Source organism: Salvia miltiorrhiza, chromosome 1 (assembly GCF_028751815.1).
Source record: "Salvia miltiorrhiza cultivar Shanhuang (shh) chromosome 1, IMPLAD_Smil_shh, whole genome shotgun sequence".
Taxonomy (NCBI): domain Eukaryota; kingdom Viridiplantae; phylum Streptophyta; class Magnoliopsida; order Lamiales; family Lamiaceae; genus Salvia; species Salvia miltiorrhiza.
This window is the reverse complement of record NC_080387.1, coordinates 8865175-8886846: the sequence shown is the minus strand read 5'-3', so window position 1 is coordinate 8886846 and position 21672 is coordinate 8865175. Positions and strand designations below refer to the sequence as shown.

Genomic DNA, 21672 nt, shown 5'->3' with positions numbered 1-21672 from the left:
CAGTCTCAACCTGTTTATCTGCTCAAGTAAACTTAAACAAAGATCAAATATAACAAGGGGTAAGGTTTTCGGTTAGGTCATAACTGTTGTCAATATTTATTTCGGTCATAGGCATACTGATGATCCGTCCATGATCCGTATAGACTCAAGGCGTGGCCCAAAGACATTGGGGCGTTTCAAGAGGCTATACTTCACATTTAGGATGGTTGAGTCCATTGCGATCACTTGGTCCGAAGGTCACACATTCCCCGGTCACAAGGCATTGCTTCACTCCTCCTTAGATAGTAGTCATACCCGTTACTCACCAAGTATGACCCTCACCAACCTTCTCTCCCGAGGTCCCCAACTCCACGCTTTTAGTGACACATGCCTCCTGGACTCAACTATTTTCGGCTTTGTCAGCCGACCAGTCATAGATTGCTTTCCTCGTTTGATAACCATGGCTTTATGCCTCGTCACAGTTGATGGATAGTCTCTAGAGAAGCCCAAGACTGAGGAAGGACAGTGTATCCCATCAATCCTTTCCCCACCTTCCGGATCTACAACGCCTTTTGTTGACGCTGCTCAGCTACTTGGTCTTGGGTATACCGATTGTCACGCCCTGGTATACCCTGGCCTTTGCTTGACACGGACATCATTTTACCGAACGGAGATCACCCGTTAGGCCCCTACCGTCCATGGTTTGGCACAGATCCGTCTGGAACCACGAGACTCAACCGAAAGAACAAATGCCTCACGAATGTTTACATATTGACAACAATTATTTCCACCCCTTAAACCTCACCAAGGGAACTACTCACACATAATAGAAAACATAAATGCAAAATAAAATGAACACATGAATGAAAGGAAATTTGAAATACTTAATGTAAAAATACCTAAGGCAACAACCTTGGCTTTGTTCGTCACAACGGAATTGAAATACGAAAAGCAACTAAATTGTTTGGTGAAAAATATAAAAGAACTAAAAGTAAATTATTTCTTGGTGAACTAACTAAAATCTAAGTCTAGAAGAGCACTAAAAAATGATGTGTAAGTGTAAAAATTCGTTCCTCTAAAACTGCCCTGCAACTCGCCTCAAACTGCTCTCAAACTCCCAAGACTGCCCTCTGCCAGCCACACATATATAGCGATTTGGTAAACCCTAGCCGGCAGACCAAATCTGACAGATTATTTCCTTCCATATTTAGCTTGATCCTTGATTTAATTTGATAGATAATAGATCTCCAGCGGATTTGGGGTTGATTCCACATTATTCCAGATCCTTCCATTGCTAGAATTCGCCAGAATCTTCCGGGCAATCTCCTCCACACGTCTTTCCATATATAGCTCTAGCTGCTGACTGCTATTGACGGGAATGGTCATACTAACTTCTTCCTTCGGTTAGCCTCACACCAGGTGGTACACTTCGGAGATTCCCACGCCTCGAATGGTTCTGAGGGGTACTTCGCCGAGCTCTCTTCCTGGTAAGTTTCACTTCTGGAAGCTTGGATAGTTTTGTTCCGGTAATGCTCATTCTGACCACATTCCGTGCATATGCCCTTGACTGAGCCTTCTTCCTCCTGAATACCTGTTTTCTCCCCAAGACGACTCAAACAAAACATAAGAAAGAGAAAAATAGGGCCAAATGGCCCAAAAGTCGAAGACGCATCACACCTACACACTTAAACCATACTTGCCCTCAAGTATGCAGATGGATTCACAAAAGACACCGACGAAAGAGAAGAAAGAAAAGAAATAAAGACTCAAGACACGAAACTGCACAGTTATTAGTTCAGATCAAACATGCATGCATCATCCGTAATGTCATACCGCAAACCATTGAGCAGAAAAATCACATGTAGAGATAGCAGTTTCTCTCACACATTCAAGTGTATGGCTAAATGTATACTCTCATACTATGCTGCATTAGCTCACCTATAGGCTTGATCACGGATTCATAGCAAGTGTTCAAATTGGTATAATTCATCAAAGGGTCTTTTAAAGGTTGTAGTGGGGCATACGGAGTGGAGGTAAGAATTTCTGGATAAGTAGCTTAAAACTTGGTTCCAGTCATACCGACCTATCATCTTCAGTACTAGCACACCCACTTCATCTTCTCCCATTATTTTCAGTAGGGATTGATTTAACTTCTTCAATTCAAGCAAATTATTTATTTCATTTTTGTGCTCAGACCTTCCTTTATCATGTTATGCTTTTTCACTTAGAGCAATAAACTTTCCTTTATCTTTTGCATGGTGTGGAAGACACACCTTTTCATCCATTTCAATTCAAGGACTTACAAAAGAATTTCATTCGGCTCAAAGTGGTTTAGCAAAGGTTTATCATTTAAAGCTCAAGGAAATAATTCTGGGGCTCTAATTTGAAGAAAATTGCCCTAATCATGTAAATTATACCAACTAGCTAAAATCCATAAACAAGTTCTAGGGTTACCAAGCAGCATAGTCACACAGAAAATAAATGCAATTTTGGCTCAGATCTCACAGGTGGGAGTATTCAGTATGCTCTCTACTGCTATCATGTGATCATGCTCATCATACCAACAAACCAGTCAAACCAAATAGCATGCATGAATCACCAATACCAACAACATGTGCAGACAGACTCTAACTCAAGACTCAAAAGAAAAAACAAAGACTACTAGGGAGAGAAAACTTATTCATGGAGTGTGAGGACTCGGTGGAATGCATCCCAAATGTCCAACAAAATTGCATTGACATCAGTATGGAGTAGAGATCATGTGTAGCAGCTATGGAGTGGTGGAGAGTGGGCGAATGAATTTCCCGATCCTTCAAAATGCAAAGGTCTTGCCAGTCGGGCAGACCCTGACCAATCATACTGCTGATGCGGTAATCCCTTGACCACCCTACTGTAACTCCACCGGCCCCACCTACACACTTTGCTTCGCAAAGTGGGTTTTGATCTTCAATGCATAGGGTCCAGCTTAACTCTTCTACATGGTTAGTCCTCCAAGAAACACAAAACACAAAGAAAACAAAAGAAACATGAAACTAAAGCAGAAATGGTCATACCAACGACCTTATTCTGGGTTGCCTCCCAGTCAGCGCTCTTATTTATTGTCTTGAGCTCGACGTTGCCCATCCCTACATGAGTTGAATCAGGTTGGGCTTCAAGTTCAGGTCAGCCGGGTATGCCAACTGACGTATGGCCTGCGGGGCGGCAGTTGCCATCCCGCGTCTCGCCGTACCGCGTCTCACAGTAAGCGGAAGATGAAAATTGAAGAGTAAAATTGTTGCGCGTCACTCCCCGGCAACGGCGCCAATTTTGACACACACCCGTCGTGCGGTGCGGACAAAATACTTGTGTATGCCCCAGACGGACAGTACACGCTCCTATTGCTCGCAACCAAAGAACAGTCTTAGCAGCAAGTATAGGGTCGATCACACGGAGAGTGAGGAACTACTTTACTCTTCGGGTGCACAAATTGAGTTGTCACGGTCTCAACCTGTTTATCTGCTCAAGTAAACTTAAACAAAGATCAAATATAACAAGGGGTAAGGTTTTCGGTTAGGTCATAACTGTTGTCAATATTTATTTCGGTCATAGGCATACTGATGATCCGTCCATGATCCGTATAGACTCAAGGCGTGGCCCAAAGACATTGGGGCGTTTCAAGAGGCTATACTTCACATTTAGGATGGTTGAGTCCATTGCGATCACTTGGTCCGAAGGTCACACATTCCCCGGTCACAAGGCAGTGCTTCACTCCTCCTTAGATAGTAGTCATACCCGTTACTCACCAAGTATGACCCTCACCAACCTTCTCTCCCGAGGTCCCCAACTCCACGCTTTTAGTGACACATGCCTCCTGGACTCAACTATTTCCGGCTTTGTCAGCCGACCAGTCATAGACATGCTACGGCGCCGAGATTGCTTTCCTCGTTTGATAACCATGGCTTTATGCCTCGTCACAGTTGATGGATAGTCTCTAGAGAAGCCCAAGACTGAGGAAGGACAGTGTATCCCATCAATCCTTTCCCCACCTTCCGAATCTACAACGCCTTTTGTTGACGCTGCTCAGCTACTTGGTCTTGGGTATACCGATTGTCACGCCCTGGTATACCCTGGCCTTTGCTTGACACGGACAACATTTTACCGAACGGAGATCACCCGTTAGGCCCCTACCGTCCATGGTTTGGCACAGATCCGTCTGGAACCACGAGACTCAACCGAAAGAACAAATGCCTCACGAATGTTTACATATTGACAACAATTATTTCCACCCCTTAAACCTCACCAAGGGAACTACTCACACATAATAGAAAACATAAATGCAAAATAAAATGAACACATGAATGAAAGGAAATTTGAAATACTTAATTTAAAAATACCTAAGGCAACAACCTTGGCTTTGTTCGTCACAACGGAATTGAAATACGAAAAGCAACTAAATTGTTTGGTGAAAAATATAAAAGAACTAAAAGTAAATTATTTCTTGGTGAACTAACTAAAATCTAAGTCTAGAAGAGCACTAAAAAATGATGTGTAAGTGTAAAAATTCGTTCCTCTAAAACTGCCCTGCAACTCGCCTCAAACTGCTCTCAAACTCCCAAGACTGCCCTCTGCCAGCCACACATATATAGCGATTTGGTAAACCCTAGCCGGCAGACCAAATCTGGCAGATTATTTCCTTCCATATTTAGCTTGATCCTTGATTTGATTTGATAGATAATAGATCTCCAGCGGATTTGGGGTTGATTCCACATTATTCCAGATCCTTCCATTGCTAGAATTCGCCAGAATCTTCCGGGCAATCTCCTCCACACGTCTTTCCATATATAGCTCTAGCTGCTGACTGCTATTGACGGGAATGGTCATACTAGCTTCTTCCTTCGGTTAGCCTCACACCAGGTGGTACACTTCGGAGATTCCCGCGCCTCGAATGGTTCTGAGGGGTACTTCGCCGAGCTCTCTTCCTGGTAAGTTTCACTTCTGGAAGCTTGGATAGTTTTGTTCCGGTAATGCTCATTCTGACCACATTCCGTGCATATGCCCTTGACTGAGCCTTCTTCCTCCTGAATACCTGTTTTCTCCCCAAGACGACTCAAACAAAACAAAAGAAAGAGAAAAATAGGGCCAAATGGCCCAAAAGTCGAAGACGCATCACTGATACTCCTCAAACTGCTGCTGGCGACTAAACTGCTCACGTGCATAAGCCTCAAACTCCGTTTGGCGTCGGTCGGCCTCTTGCTGCGCCATTCTCACAGCCATCATGTCGCCACGAACGACGGTAAACTGAGCATCTAAGCTACCCATCCTCTCGGTCAAAGCTGCCCTGTCATAGTGACCTCCTGCGCCGGCAGCAGCGCCCTGATGTGCATGGGGAGGAGACACCGCCTGTTCCTCCTCATCTACCTCAATCTCGAGTTGCGCCTGCATCCCGTAGCCACCTCTTCCTGGGCCTGCCAGTGCGCGATGAGCAGGAGTGTCCAACTTCCAATTGTTCATGTCATAGCGACCATTGACCGTAGTGAGCGCAGTGTTGGGCAGGGGAAAGTGATCCCCATCCCTCTGAATAAACGTGAAAGGCGGATGGACTCGGGAAATCACTCGCATATCAAACATCCGACGAGCATGTAGTAGCGTCTCACCCCTCATAGCCTGCCAATCTCTCACCTCGCGACAGTAGTGTAAAGCAATGGGAGTGAGCATCCCTCCAATCGTAATAATGCCCTTGGGGGCCTTGGCGACTCTGTAAAATTGCTGCACCAAAATGTCGGCGAGGCTGATGTGAGTTCTAGTAAGCATAGCATAGATTATGTAGAGGTCCAACTGACTAACATTACTGTTCTCCTTACGAGCGAGAACAGTATGGGCGATGATGCGCTGGACTGCCCGAAAGACCGGGTTTCTGATGCTAGCTGCCTTGGAATTGCCCAACGCGTATACACCACCTTCGGGTTGCACCAAATCCCTCCACAGCTCCTTCGGTCTAAAGTCGGCAAGGTGTGTGAAAGCACAATCAGTAGGGCACTCAAAGATGCTGTTAATAGTGCTCATATCCACATCATGCTCCCAATTGTTGTTGAGCTGGAAGGCCATCGAGTCGGGATACGTCGCCGACATCACTCTCTCATCAAACGTGCTCATCATCTCGAGCACAACTCTCTCTATCATGGGCCATCCTCCTTCAAGAATACGGTTCCACCCAATGTTGGCAAACAACTGCTGGACATCTCCATAAATCCCCATATCCTGGAGTACAGCCGGGTCGGCATATCGTGTGGGCTCTATCTTTCGATGCCACAATGCCGAAAACTTTGGTCGATCAAGATCCGACATGAGTACCACGCCATGATACTCGGGCTGATCGGGTGTCAATGGAGTGTTTCTCGACCCCGATGCTCCAGCGCTCCCCTTTCTCTTCTTTGGTGCCATTGTGCCTACAAAAATTTTTTCAATCAATTCCATAGCACCATCTATAACCAACAAACCAACAAAGATAAAGCAATGAAGCTCCTAACTTTGGTTAAAACTTCCATGAAAAACCATCCCCCTACTCCACAACTCAATCCTTAAATCTCACAATTCCAAGCTAACTCTACTCATATGAATAAGCAAAACAAAACATATCATGAGCAAAGCCTACTTCCCAATCACAAAATCAAGCTAAATTCTCCAACAAATTAACATGCTAGCATTACTACAAATCACAAGTAAGATGAACAAGTAAACCACTAGCGACTAGCATGCTTCAATTCACAACTTAACTTCACAAAATAAAGAACTACACTAACTACTCCAATATCATAAAATCAAGCCAAATTACCAAGCTAAGCTAGAACAATAGCAAAAATCTTAGTAAAACTAGCAAGAATAACAATAAAAGCAAAGGATAGAAGTGAGTTACCTTGAATCTTTAGCAAAAATAGGTGAAGATCTACAAACCCAACACAAAAACCTCTAAACTTGAATGTTGGTGATTAAGTGGAAGAACACTCAAATTATTCGGATGGAATGGAAGATTATGAGGTGGGTAAGAGATGTGTGGAAGGAATTTGGTGAATTTGAAGTGAGTTGGGAGTAATTTGATGAAGAAAAATGGTGATTTTCGTGGGTTTTGAAAGTGGGAGAGTTAGAGATTTGAAAGAATGAGAAAAAGGGAGAAAAACCACTTTAAAAAGCTCCAGCCGTACGTTCGGCGACCGCGCGGCGACCCGGCGGCGGTCGGGCGGCGGTCGCCGGCTCCTTCGTTAAATTTGGCCTTCACCCGGCGGGCGCCTGGCGGTCGCCGGCCTTTTTCGATTTTTTTTAAGGAACAGAAATACGGTAATTATAAAAATAAAAATAAAAAAAAAACTACTGGGAAAAACGAAAAAGAACTATTAAACTAAAGAAAAACAAGCTAAAAGAAAGCAATAAAAATTGGGTTACCTCCCAAAAAGTGCTAAAATTAACGTCTATAGCTTGACGATACCTCCAATCATGGATCAATGAAGTTGACCACTTCCACGTCGTGGTCCATCTCAGCTTTGAAGTACGGTTTGAGGCGATGTCCATTAACAGTGAAAGTGGACCCATTCGATGCAAGCAACTCATAAGTCCCATTCCAATTGCTCTTGTGAACCACATATGGACCTCTCCATCTAGACTGCAGCTTGCCAGGAAAAAGTCGAAGCTTAGAATCATACAAGAGTACCTCATGTCCCGGCTTGAATTCCTTTGTGCGAATGCTCAAATCATGAAACTTCTTCGCCATTTCCTTGTAAATACGGGAACTCTCATACGCTTCATTCCTCCACTCATCCAACTCTGTCAACATATCTCGCCTTGTATGACCGGCCTCCTTGAACTCCAAATTGATTCTCCTCGTCGCCCAATATGCCTTGTGCTCTATCTCAACAGGTAAATGACAGGATTTGCCAAAAACAAGTTGATAAGGAGACATACCAATTGGAGTCTTGTAGGCGGTGCGATACGCCCAAAGAGCATCATCCAAGTGCTTTGCCCAATCTTTCTTGTTGGCGACGCTCTTCTCCAAAATCTGCTTGATTTCTCGATTTGCCAACTCTGCCTGCCCATTAGCTTGAGGATGATATGGAGTCGTCACCTTGTGCTTTACTCCATACTTTGCCAAAACGCTTGCTAGCAGCTTGTTGTTGAAGTGCGAACCCCCATCACTAAGCAACGCTCTGATCACTAGTTTTATTAGCACAAAAATACCGCAACTAACACGGTGTAATTGTAGTATAAACAGCAATCGGATATCGTATCCACAGGGATTGTAACACGAAATCACTCTATCTATTTCCTACACAAACTTTCACAGTATGCAAGTAAACAAATATGAAGGTGAATATTAAACTAAAATTAACTAAATAAAACTAAAGAGCATAAACACTATGATGATTAACTCAAATAAAAGGAAAGCTCTGACCCTAGGGATGTATTTTCACTAATCAACTATATGCATTCAACCTATTGATTCAATTACCAATTTTAATCCAACCCTGATGAAAGATCACTATGTTAATCACAAGCGTCTCTAACGACCACCTATGAATGTAGATTAATTAATCCCTTTTCGCATTCAAGACTCCAAGGAATAAATTAACTCCCAATAGCACATAAAGAATAGCTTCCTATAGCTTCACCTATCGCATTCAAGACTCAAGGCTAACACTATATCATGCATTCCTGAATCAGCTGAACAATTATCGCATTCAAGACTCAAATTGAACAGCTAGACATGTAAATCATTGATCAGATAATTCACAAGAGATTAAGCACCAGGAATCATGAATCACAAGTTGGAGGGCAAATTGATATCAATAAATCAAAAACACATAATCAATCAGCTATATACAAACCCTAGGTTCAGATTAAAAGACTAGCCAAACATAATAAAATCAAACATTAACATAATTAAATTGAACGCAATTGTAAAAACTAAATTAAATAAAAACTGAATGAAAACGATTGTAGCGGCTTGAATCTTCAATCTTGATCCAAGCCTTGAAAACTGGAAAGCTAAAAAGTTCTAAAGCTATAAAACTGAAATATGAATGTTAAGAACTGAAAAACTAAAGCTAGGAACCCCTAGATAGGTCAAAAGAGGACCTATTTATAGTGTCAGGGTAAAATACAGTGTTTGAGCTCAAAAATACTTGGAAAAACGTAAAAACGCGGAAGGGAACAAAACAACCGCCCCGTTCGGCGACCCGTTCGGCGATCGCCGTCTGGGTCGCCGACAAATGGCCAATTTCTTCATGGATTCGGCGACCGCCGAGAATTCCTCTCCAAGCCAATATTGAAACAGGGAATTCGGCGACCTGGCCGGCGGTCGCCGTCTGGGTCGCCGATTTTGCTCATAAAATCTCCAAAATTCGGCGATCGCCGTTTAGGTCGCCGAATTTTGACTGCTGCGCGCGACGTTTTTGTTTCAGCCATAACTTTCTCGTCCGAACTCCGATTTATGATCCGTTTGCGCTCACGAACTCGTATCGAGACGATCTACAACTTCTATTTCAGCACAGTTCTCCAAATTCGAACTCAATAAACCTGAAAAATCCTTCAAAGTTCGAGTAAGAATCATGTTTCACAAGATAAAGCAAATTAAGCACAAAACAACTATCAAACACTCAAATTCCTATAAAATTAAATCATATGAATATTAAAAAACCATGGAAAAATGAGTGTTATCACACTCTCGGTGCTCCGAATCGAGTCAAAATATTCTTTTGCAAGAATTTGATGACTACCTTTGAATCATTGGTGACAGTCGGGATCGCCTCCACCCATCTAGACACATACTCCACCGCAAGCAATATATAGGAAAAACCACAAGAAGGAGGGAAAGGACCCATGAAGTCAATTCCCCACACATCAAATAGCTCCACCTCGACAATGATGTTTTGTGGCATCTCATCCCTCTTGGTAATGTTGCCCATGCGTTGACATCGATCACAAGACTTTACAAAAGCATGGCAATCTGCAAAAATTGAAGGCCAATAGAAACCACTATGATTTACCTTCATGGCAGTGCGGTTGGCTGCAAAGTGACCTCCACTAGGTGAGCTATGGCACTCCTCAATGATCTCCGGCCATTCATGCTCCCTAACACATCGCCGAATAAAGCCATCGACGCATCTCCGGTATAGGTAAGGATCCTCCCAATAATAGAACTTGACATCATGGAGGAACTTCTTCTTTTGATAGTGCGATAACCCCTTGGGAAGAGCTCCAATAACCAAGTAGTTGCTATAATCGGCATACCAAGGATCCTTAAATAGTACCGCCCAAATCTGCTCATCGGGGAAAGACTCATTAATGGCCATCTTTGGATCATCCCTCTCAATCGGATTCTCCAATCGAGACAAGTGGTCAGCTACCACATTTTCACATCCCTTGCGATCTCGGATCTCCATATCAAACTCTTGCAGTAATAAGATCCAACGAATCAAGCGGGGCTTCGAGTCCTTCTTTGTAAACAAGTAGCGGATGGCGGCATGATCAGTGTAGACAATTGAATGAGTTCCAATCAAATAAGAACGGAACTTATCAAAAGCATACACCACAGCTAGCAGCTCCTTCTCCGTGGTAGTGTAGTTCATCTGCGCAGAATCCAAAGTTTTACTTGTGTAGTAAATTACCTTGAACAATTTATCTCTCTTTTGCCCCAACACAGCTCCCACGGCCCAATCGCTAGCATCGCACATTAACTCAAACGGGGCACTCCAATCCGGTGTGATCAAAACTGGCGTAGTGGTCAGTGCAGCTTTCAACTTCTCAAAGGAGACGAGGCACTCATCGGTGAAGACAAACTTCACATCCTTCTCTAGCAAAGCACAAAGTGGCTTGGACAGCTTGGAGAAGTCTTTGATGAATCGCCTATAAAATCCTGCATGCCCCAGAAAACTCCGCACCGACTTCACAGACGTAGGAGGCGGCAACTTCTCTATAGCCACGATCTTCGCACGATCCACCTCCAAACCTTGGGCAGAAACCTTATGCCCCAAAACAATGCCTTCTCGAACCATGAAGTGGCATTTTTCCCAATTTAGCACTAGTGCCGTCTCCTCACAACGCTGCAACACTTGAGCAAGATTGTCCAAACAATTATCAAAGGAGGAACCAAAAACAGAAAAGTCATCCATGAATACCTCCATAATGTTTTCAATCAACCCATGGAAAATCGCCATCATGCAGCGTTGAAAAGTGGCAGGAGCATTGCAGAGACCAAAAGATATCCTCCTAAAAGCAAAAACGCCATAGGGACAAGTAAAAGCGGTCTTATGCTGATCCTCCGGGGCTATCATAATTTGATTGTAGCCCGAGTACCCATCCAAGAAACAATAGTACTCATATCCTGCCAAGCGGTCAAGCATCTGATCAATAAATGGCAAAGGAAAGTGATCCTTACGTGTGGCTGCATTCAAAGCTCGATAGTCAATGCACACGCGCCATCCTGTGACTAGCCTCGTAGCTATAAGCTCATCTCTCTCATCCTTAACCACAGTCATGCCTCCCTTCTTAGAGACAACTTGAGTTGGGCTCACCCACTCACTATCAGAGATGGCATATATGATTCCTGCATCCAACCACTTGAGCACCTCATTTCTCACAACTTCTTGCATCGCCGGATTCAAACGTCGCTGCGGCTGCACCTTAGGCTTGTATTCCTGCTCTAATAAAATACGATGCATGCAAATAGAAGGACTAATTCCTTTGATGTCAGAAATAGACCATCCTATAGCAGATTTGTATTTCCTCAAAACTCGCATCAACTTCTCCAACTCCAACGGAGATAAATAAGCAGACACAATAACAGGAAACGTTTCATTCTCACCCAAAAATTGGTACCTCAAGTGCTCAGGAAGCGGTTTCAGCTCAAGTTTGGGTGCAGCTGCAGCTGCAGCTGGCGCAGGAAATTCTTTTTCTTTTTCCACCGCCTTGTTTCCTCCATCAACAGGTTTGTTAATATCCAGGAACGGAATAGGCTCAATAGGATGACTCTCTACAGCCTCCAGCTTAGCAATGTACTCCAAAATCTCATCACACGCCTCATCAAGATCGGAATAAGGATATAACGATTGTGTGATGCACTCCTCCAAAGGATCCTCTACAGCTGCAGGAAAATCCACCACAGTATCAATTAAATTACAATCCTCAACTTGTGGCTCAGCTGGCTTCTTCATCGCATCATAGATAGACAACGTCATCTTCTCATCATTGACACGGAAAGTAAGATCTCCCTTTTGCACGTCTGTCAATGCATGGCCTGTAGCTAGAAACGGGTGCCCTAAAATCAATGGAGTATTTTTGTCCTCCGCCATGTCCAACACTACGAAATCTGCAGGAAAAATAAATCGCTCCACCTGCACTAGGACATCCTCCACAATTCCTTTGGGATATGTGATGGAACGATCTGCCATCTGCAATGCAATAGATGTAGGCTTGATATCTCCAATCTCCAACCGGTTGAAAATAGAGAGAGGCATCAAATTGATGCTTGCTCCTAAATCACAAAGAACGCGGGAGAAATTCTGCCCTCCAATCACACAAGCTATAGTAAAGCTGCCAGGATCCTTTTGCTTCAAAGGTAGCTTTCTTTGTAGCACAACACTGCATTCCTCGGAAAGATTTATCGTCTCATATTTCCCCAACTTCTTCTTGTTGGAGACTGCGTCCTTGAGAAACTTGGCATAGCCTGGCATATCTCTCAAAGCATCAAGTAAAGGAATGTTGATGTGAAGCTTTGAAAATATCTCCATGAACTTGGCTAACTTCTTATCCATCTTCGGCTTTGCCAGGCTATTCGGAAAAGGCGCTACAGGCTTGTACTCTGGCCTGGGAAATGTAGGAGTAGGATTGGGCTCCTTCACAGCAGAAGAGCTTGAATCCTTCTTAGGGGGAGGCGGCTGTTTCGCTGCAAGCTCCTCCAAGTCATCATCATCGTCCTCCACTACTTTGCTTTTTCCCTTGTCATTTTGCAGCTCTGGAAAATTCTGGTACTCAGTCCCGCTTCGAAGATGGATCGCATTACACTAATTTTTGGGATTAATTTCAGTGTTGCTGGGAAATTTTCCTGGTGTGTGTTGCGCAGCTGCTTGGTTGGCAATCTGACCCACTTGAGTCTCCAAAATCTGCACTTGTTTGGACAGTGATGAAACATGATTTCCTATTTGACTCACTTGGGTCTCCATGTTGGTCTTCCACGCACCTACATTCGTTTCCAAACCACCTATCTTTCCCAACACCTGCTTCATCATGTCTTCCATTGAATCTTTCTTTGGCTCATTGATAACTCCTCCGCTAGACACAGAAAATCCAGGTGGAGGCTGCAAAGCATTGTTCGGATTGCCGTAAGAAAGGTTAGGATGCGGGCGTGCTCCTGGCTGGAATTGCTGATGACCCTGCTGAAATTATTGACTTCTGCCATACATTCCTGGCTGTCCTCGCTGGAAATTCCCATAATTTCTGCCATTCACAAAATTTACATCTTCCATGACTGACGGATCTATCACAGCTTGCTCAGGACGTCCCACATTCAACTCACCAAGTTTTGTAGTCAACTCTGCCAGCTGTGTAGCCATTGCTGTCTGTTGTGTAGCCATTGCTGCTTGTTGAGTAACCATTGCTGCAATAGGATCAGAACTGGAAGCAGCTGCAACCTTCTTCAATTGTATTCGCTCAGATGGCCATTGGTAGCTTGTAGAAGCCATACTATCAATAATGTTCCATGCATCAGAACTGCTCTTCTGAAGTAGAGAGCTACCTGCAGCTGTATCCATGTGCATCCTTGTACGCTCCCCGCAGGCATTGTAGAACATTATCACTAGCGTGCCTTCATCAAATCCATGGCTTGGGCACTTTCTGAGCTTCTCCTGATACCGCTCCCAAGTCTCCGCTAGCTTTTCTCCATCGTACTGTTGAAACTGCACGATGTCCATCTTCAACTTCAATGTAAGGCCAGGCGGATGGAACTTGCGTAGGAATGCATGAGCCAAATCCTCCCACACAACATTATTTCCCAGCTGCAGCGTATGATACCACGACTTCGCCTTATCCCGCAGTGAAAAGGGAAAAAGACGAAGACGGATAATGTCATCAGGGACACCATTCATCTTCACCGTGCTACACAGCTCCAGGAAATGCGCCAGGTGCGCATTAGGGTCTTCGATCGCCTGTCCACCATATTGGCTCTGTTGGACCATCGTGATCAAACCCGTTTTCAGCTCAAAGTTGTTGACGTTCACTCGTGGGGGCTCCTGGTACACATACTGTGGAATGAACGCTTCATTGATGGCTGGTTGTTTCTGAGCCTCTCTCGTCTCCTGTGCATCAAGCAGCTTCTTCAACTGCTCTTGCAGAGCTCGAATTTGGATTTGCTCTGGAGTAGCCATCGTTTCTGTCTCAACTTGATCGTTCTGCTTCTTTAGATTGCGCAAGGTCTTGTTGATTTCAGGGTCTAACTCAAAGAGAGGATTCTCGTGAGATCGTGTGTTCATATGCAACCTACAGAAACAGCAAAAAGATCAGAAAAGAAAAATAAAAACAAAAAAAACTTGCAGTACTATAAAGTCCTATTGGAAATATTAAAGCAAAATCTAAACAGTCCCCGGCAACGGCACCAAAAAGTTGATCACTATTTTATTAGCAACAAAAATACTGCAACTAACACGGTGTAATCGTAGTATAAACAGTAATCGGATATCGTATCCACAGAGACTGTAAAACGAAATTGCTATAACTATCTCCTACACAGACTCTCACAATATGCAAGTAAAACGATTATGAAGGTGAATATTGAACTAAGATTAACTAAATAAAACTAAAGAGCATAAAAACTATGATAATTAACTCAAATATATGGAAAACTCTGACCCTAGGGATGTACTTTCACTAATCAACTACATGTATTTAACCTATTGATTCAATTACCAATTTTAATCCAACCCTGATGAAAGATCACTATATTATCCACAAGCGTCTCTAACGACCACCTATGAACGTAGATTAATTAATCCCTTTTCGCATTCAAGAATCCAAGGAATAAATTAACTCCCAATAGCACATAAAGAATAGCTTCCTATAGCTTCACCTATCGCATTCAAGACTCAAGGTTAACACTATATCATGCATTCCTGAATCGGCTGAACAATTATCGCATTCAAGACTCAAATTGAACAGCTAAACATGTAAATCATTGATCAGATAATTCACAAGAGAACAGGCACCAGGAATCATGAATCATAAGTTGGAAGGCAAATTGATATCAATAAATCAAAAACACATAATCAATCAGCTATGTACAAACCCTAGGTTCAGATTAAAAGACTAGCCAGACATAATAAAATCAAACATAAACATAATTAAATTGAACGCAATTGTAAAAACAAATTGTATAAAAACCGAATTAAAACGATTGTAGCGGCTTGAATCTTCAATCCTGATCCAAGCCTTGAAAACTGGAAAGCTCAAAAGTTCTAAAGCTATAAAACTGAAATATGAATGTTAAGAACTGAAAAACTAAAGCTGAGAACCCTAAATAGGTACAAAGAAGACCTATATATAGTTCCAGGGTAAAACTAAAGAGTTTGAGCTCGAAAATGACTTTAAAAACGAAATAAAACGTAAAAAGACGGGCTGACGGCGACCCCGCGGCGGGCAGGCGGCGGTCGCCGCCTTCTTCACAATTTCTCCACTGCGCGCGGCGGGCACCCGGCGGGCGCCGCCTGATCGCCAGCCACGCCGATTTCTCGGCGGGCTGAGCGGCGGGCGCCGGCTGGGTCGCCGGCTGCTGCACAATATTTGTTCACAGGTCGGCGGTCGCCGGCTGGGTCGCCGGTTGATCGCCGGCAGCTTCGGTTTTTCCTTTTCTCGAGCTCCTCAAGCTCGTTTCGTCGATTTTCGCATCCGGAACACGTGTAACTTGATACTTGGATCTTCAACATCCATATGTAGCTTTCAAAACACTCAAACCTATAGCAAAATGACCAAAACCATACCCAAAAGCAATATCACAAAAGAATATGAAACTTAAACCAAATGATATCACAACCAAGCATAATTCTAGCACTTTGAACACTTAAACACTCCTAAAAACAATGCAAAATGAGTGTTTATCAACCCTAAACCCTAAAACCTAAACCCTAAATCCTAAATCCACTCTAAACCCTAAATCCTAAACCCTAAACCCTAAACCCTAAACCCTAAAACCTAAACCATAAACCCTAAACGCTAAAACCTAAAACCTAAACCCTAAACCCTAAACTCTACATAGTCGAATTCACAACAAGAATTTTTTAGTTGTGAATTTACAACCAAAATTTAATTCACAGCCAAAATTCTTTGGTTGTGAATTCACAACCAAAATTTAATTCACAACCAGAATTCAGGTAGTTGTGAATTTGAGTTTTTAAAGTTTGAATTCACAACTAAAACTAGAATTTATTTTGGTTGTGAATTCATAGATTTAGTTGTGAATTCAAGAATATTAAGTTGTGAATTCATCGACCTGGTTGTGAATTCAAAAACATTAAGTTGTGAATTCATAAATTTGACCGTGAATTCAAAAATATTAACCAAAATATTCTAATTAATTAATCATTTAAAAAACTACGAGGCGTAGCTATCTCGGTGGATATTCACCGCCCGTTCAAATCGAGTCAAGTCGGCGTGCCCTGTACCAATATATTTAGCTTGCAAATGCTCGAGCTGCGATTTCTACAACAAATCAATCTGCGAAAAATAAGTGAGAATATTCTAATTGTGAATTCAAGAATATTAAGTTGTGAATTCATAGATGTAGTCGTGAATTTAAGAACATTAAGTTGTGAATTCATAAATTCGATTGTTAATTAAATAATACTCCCTCCGTCCACGAAAGAACTTCCTATCTTTCCTTTTTGGGACGTCCACAAAAGAACTTCCTACCTATTTTTGGACTATACCCCACCACTTATAATCCTCTTACTTTTCACTTTTCACAACTCCCAATATTAATTATAACACCTTTTCACCACTCCCAATACACTCAACTACTTTCTATCCACTTTCAATACACTCAATGACTCATCCAAAAACACCTAACGGATGGACTCGAATTTATACGAGGTCGTCCTAGGGTGGTAAGGTGACTCAAGTCGTCTCACAAGGAAGACTTAGCAGGGCTCTAATCGTATTGCTCACAAGAAACTTAAAAGAAATCTAAACACTCTAATCGGGTAATTGGGTCTGACACTTTCTCTCCGATTAACTAATGCGTAATTAAATTAAAGCATATAAAGTTAACTAGGCAAAAGATAGGAAGCCAATAAGAACGCAAGAAGGAAAACAAAGCTAAGGTTCTAAACTAGCAATCTAGAAAGCAATCATCAATTCAACATCATAAACAACGATTATCTAGGCGAAATACATATTAACATTTAATCAAATGAATGTTAAGCAAACACACACAATCCAAGAGAATTCCGCAAGAAACTCAACGACGAACTAACTAGAACATGGTATTTGAACATTAACGAAATCAACAAGAGTTTCCAACTCCAACACTAAACCAAACGATCATAAACTTGTAAACATCAAAGATTAATAACTACCTAGGCAAGAAACTAAATCAAGCATAAGATTCGAATGCAAAGAAAATCTTAATCTCCATAAAAAGAAATCTCTAAACTTTCACCAACAAGAAGGGAAAAACGTAAGCAATAGCAACGAACTACGAATCACGTAGATTATCTAAACTCTACAACAATCATCTCTAATCCTTACATCCATCAAAAGTATAAAACAAGGATTCAATTAACCAAAGAATTCATATAATCAAGATTATCTAAACTCAACAATAATAATCTCCAATCATCACATTCATCAAAGACAAGAAACAAAAACTCAAATAACCAAAGGATTCATAAAACAAAGAGAATCAAAGGAGTTCTTACAAAACGTAGCAATCCAAGGAAATCCAATCGGATGAAATGTTAATTGACATCCAAAGCAATCCAATGAATCCAAGATCGAAAGTAATTGTTTTGAAACTCTAAAAACCCAAAGAAAATGGTGGAAATCGCCCCTAGAGGTTGCTGGGTTCGAAAGTGATAAAGTAAAACCCTAGAAAGGGGTTTTTAATCGAAAAATCGTACTGTCGGATCTGCACAGAGGCGGCCGCCGCCGTGTAACGGCGCCGCCGTGAGGGCCTTTCGCAGAATGGGCACGGCGGCCGCCGTCCCACGGCGCCCGCCGTCTACTGCAATGCGCAGCGGTTTTGTTTTGGCCTGTTCTCCCTCGTTTCAAGTCGGATTTTGGATCCGTTTTCGCCTACGAACTCGTATCGAGACAAACTTCGATTCTTATTCAAACCAATCAACTAAATTCTGACTTTATTTTTGTCCACATATCAATCAATTTGAGCACAAAATCCTGAGACCACAAAATTAGCACAAAAGCTCAAATCATTCAACTCTTAAGTGAAAGAGACCAAAATAAAAGTCAATATAAGACGTAAATACCCAGAGATTCATCACAAAATAGGGCTAAACAACCCCCCCACACTTGATCCTTTGCTTGTCCTCAAGCAAAGTCACGACACCAAAAGATAGTTCACAAGAAAACTTCCTCACCATTCACATCTCCAACCAATCTAAGTCTCTTAGCCATTCACATTCCTCACGAGATGTTCATTGTTAAGATTTTAAGAAGCAACAACCACATGATACAATTCAATCCGATCAGACCCAATTCTCCGCTAGAGGTGAATTCCCTAATGTGATTGCCTTTATAATCAAATCCCATTTTCCTTGAAGATGATAAACATTCAAACCAAAAATAATTTTATACATCTTTCTTTTAAAGGTGATGTTATTCCATTCTCAATAGATGGGCCAACTTTCGTGAGATCAACACTTTTGGAGGTAATCCAAAATGTTCTCACGTGGTTTTCCATGCTCATAACACTACCGTCAGAGGAGCAGAGACCCAGAGCTATAGAAAACTTCACAACAAACCAACATTCAAACTCAAGGGATAAGATCGTAGGCTATCACAATGAAAACACTCCCTCTAGCATCTACCGGACAAATCACGTCAAGAATAGCTCATAAGGGTGTTGCATCCAAAACATTAAACAACTTACATCAAGAGAGGAATATGCATAGCCTGAGAGACAAAGATAGCAACCAAGCCAACACAAAGCATGAAATTTACTTGTGAACAAATCATCAAAGTGTGCATTATTACTTGAAGCCAAACAACAATCAAGATAAAGGAGACCATTTGCCCCACACAAGAAAGCCCAAAAACACAATAAAAAGGCACCCATAGGATCAACAAACACCCCCCCCCACACTTAAAATCTAGCACTGTCCTCAGTGCAAACAAAAAGAGAGGTGAAAGAGGAAACTTCCCCTAAATACCGATCCAGTGGTGAGTCTGTAGTGTCCCACGATGTCTGCCTCTCTCTCATCCATAGAACAAGCAGTCTCCAACGCAACAACCTGCACCAAACAACAGAAGCAACAAAACACAACACAAACAAAACGAAAGAAAAACGAAACAAGAAAAAGCAAGAAAACATGGGTTGCCTCCCATGCAGCGCTAGTTTTTAAGTCGCCAGCCCGACTAAGAAGGTCCCTTAACCAAAATCCGATTGAAGCTCCAGCTGCCTTAACGCCCTTGTAAACTCATCTTCTTGAATTGCAGCTGCGGGTCCTCCAAATGAGTGCTCCATGCTCATATCCTGGGATGGCCCTCTATCCACACATCCAACGAAATTTAGTGACCCAACCTCATCCAGCTTCTCTTCCAGTAGCAAGGCACACAGAAGGCCTTGCTCTTTATCATATTCCTCGTGCAGCTTATCCAGAGATTCCTGCTCAATGTCAGCCTCATCCTGCAGGTTAGCAAGGAATTCCTCCACGATCTCGTCCTCCTCCTGCAGCTGATTAAGGAATTCCTGCACAATATAGTTCTCATCCAAAGCATCAAATGCTTCAACATAAGAGCAGGTTTGAATTAAGCGAGTGGGGGTAGTAGGTTTTTGATCAAAAACAGAGAATGTTACCGCTCTACCCGCCCCTACCATACTTACAGTTCCCGTACCCACATCGATGCGAGTACGGGTGGTAGCCATAAAGGGTCGGCCAAGTAGCACGAGATGCCCATTCTCGCCTCTAATCCCTTTTCCCTCATCAAGTACAACAAAATCAGTGAAAACACTAATCCCCCTCACGACCACCTCAACATCCTCAACAAGGCCTCGTGGGCTGCTAATGGAGCCGTCAGCTAGCTCTATCTTAATGTTCGTGCATTTCAGCTCTTTATTTCCCAACCTCTCAAAAATATCAAGCGGCATCAAATTGACTGCCGCGCCCAAATCAAGCATTCCCAAAACCTTTTCAACCCCACCTAAGCTAATATCAAAAATAAAGCTACCTGGATCTCCTTGCTTGGGTGGTGGTTGGTCTAGTGCAACAGTGACGGGTGGCAGTGGCTCACTGGGGCATTGGGTAGCCTTGATTGCCTGCACAGTTTTGCTTCTCCATCTCCCCATGGTTATTGGGGCCTTGTCCTTGACTACCTCAACGGCATGAGCTTGATGCGGCTGTTTGTCCTGGTTCGGGAACTTTTCGGTCGGCTGTTCTTGCTGCAGCTGATTCAGGGCTCCTGTAAGTTGCCCAACTGTAGTCTCGAGACGCTTGATGGTAGCACTCTGAGACTCCATGTTCTGTTTGGTCATCTCCATGAAAGACTGCATGGTGTCCTCGAGAGACGGCTTCTGTGGTTGAGCTTGCTTCTGAAACTGTTGGGGAGCATTCTGGTATTGCTGCTGCTGCTGCTGCTGCTGAAAATTCCCTTGTTGTATAGGAAACTGTTGATACTGCTGATACTGCGGGGGCTGCTGTTGCTGATAAGCTTGAGTGTAGTTCTGCTGCTGAGCTCTCCAACCCGAGTTGGAATTTTGTTGCCCTTGATTAAACACGGGCCTCTGTTCAAATTGAGGCCTCCCCGGATAGCTCTGAGCAGCATAGACCTCTGCTTCTCCTTCAGGTGTGCATTCCCCCATGCGATGGCACGCGTTGGTTCCATGACCAAAATCGCCACATATGCCACATCCTTCTGCTGGTGGCGCATGAACTGGTGGAGCCTTCACCTGGTTCATCGTGAGGTGTTGTACTTGCCTCATCAGGTCCGCTACTTGCTTCTGAAGCTCATTGTTGGGAGCTACTGCATTGGCTTCAACCCTCCTTCCTCTAACTGATTTCTGTTGAGAACTCGCGGCAAGTGTTTCGAAAATCCCTTTGAGCTCATTAGCTGTCTTCCGGGCAATGTTGCCCCCTGCTGTACTGTCCACCATAAACTGTGCCGTCTGAATCAACCCGTCATAGAAGAACTGCATCAACATGACGGGTGCTAACTGGTGCTGCGGGCACTGGCGAATGAGCTCTTGAAATCTCTCCCAAGCCTCGTGGAGAGGCTCGTCAGCTCCTTGCATGAAGTTCATTATTTGGCTCCTAATCTCCTGGGTCTTGTGATTAGGGTAGTACTTGAGCATGAACTTCTCAGATGCCTCTCCCCATGTGGTGATGGAGTTCGGCGGCAAGGACAACAACCACGTTCTAGCCCGGTCCTTGAGTGCATAAGGTAAGCACTTGAGTCTCAACTGATCCTCGGTGAGTTCCAGTAGTGGGAAGGTCTGCACTTGAGTGCAGA

The 21672-nt window shown here is 43.1% G+C and overlaps 1 pseudogene; it reads right to left on the bottom strand.

Annotated features, from left to right (window-relative positions):
- LOC131015440 (uncharacterized) overlaps window positions 1-21672 on the bottom strand; it is a 132926-nt pseudogene that overhangs the window by 64816 nt on the left and 46438 nt on the right.